Here is a 1,326-nt window from a genome sequence, read left to right on the forward strand (position 1 = left end):
GGGGGGGGGGTTGACGGACAGGTAGAAAGAGATACATGAAGTGGAAGAAGAAAATTAAAGAAACTATAAAAACATCAAACAATTTGGCAATGCACTATTACCATCATGAATGCCAATGGTCTTGCCTTCCGATTACTTTCAGAGTGAGTAATCGCCGTAAAAGAAAATGAAAGTCGATTTCAGAAATTTGCTTTCCGATTTTGGGAACCCTAAGCATAATTGACATATTTACATTTGCTTTGACGTCTTTACGGAAACGAAAGAGACGTTTAGCTGACCAGAAAATAATCATGTTAAAAGTAAGCAATGTTCTCCTAAAAAAAGAATAATTACCACAAGTATTTTTTATGTGTCTCTAGGTCTGTAGGTCATTCTTTGGCTTACAGCAAAACACACAAATACCAAAACGTAATACGCGGTACAGTTAAGTCCTCCCCACAAGACTGCGTGAGGTAAAGGGCTGATCGAGAGCCTTTACCGACCTGAGAAAAGACGAGGAAGGACCTGTGCGAGACGAAGACACAAGATTAAGACACTCGAAGGAAGAACGGCTGGTCGGTGAGCATTCGAAGGCCGGATGAGACAGCGGCGGTTGCGCTGGTCACGTGGTCTGGCCAGGGGGTGGGTACGGGAGCTCAGCCGTGTAATCACATGATATTACTTGTATTAGCGCAGGCATGCATTGCCATCACACAACAATACGAGGCCCTAGTTGTCCTTATCAGATGCTAGATTCGTGGTTTGGGCAGTCTGATTAAATAATTTCATCGTTATGAGGGTCGTGATAGGGGAGATCTTCGCTAATGACATCATTTCAATTGATTACCGGCACAAACACCGCGCTGTACGCATTACGTCACGGCCCAGATGACAGAGAAAGAGGAAAATACAATGCATTTTCCTTCACACAATATAAAGAAAGTATACAGTCACGCTTTGATATTTTTTTTATCTTTTCGCTAAGTAGATGAACAATATTCTTTATGCATACAAGCCTGAGAACCGCGACACCGAAGAATGTGTTTACTTGTAAGTGTTTCGCTCTTCCATTCCGCAAAATGGTAGGCTTTGAATAAAGTATCGACGAGATTTAAGTTTCAAGGGATTTTTTTTTTCGTTTTGCGGAGTTCAAATGCATGCTCCTTTTCTCTTAAAATCTGGGAGATATCTGAGTACACGTTTATCCTTTAATTATTGTAAAATGCATTTTGAAAATAGGTTTTAATGTTCGGTGGTACATTTGTAAATGTTCTTTTTGATTACAAGTTACTAATATTCTAAATTATCCAAATCACTGGAATTTTGAAATTGCAATATTTCTGTTTG

Source organism: Penaeus monodon, chromosome 22 (assembly GCF_015228065.2).
Source record: "Penaeus monodon isolate SGIC_2016 chromosome 22, NSTDA_Pmon_1, whole genome shotgun sequence".
In the NCBI taxonomy this organism is placed as follows: domain Eukaryota; kingdom Metazoa; phylum Arthropoda; class Malacostraca; order Decapoda; family Penaeidae; genus Penaeus; species Penaeus monodon.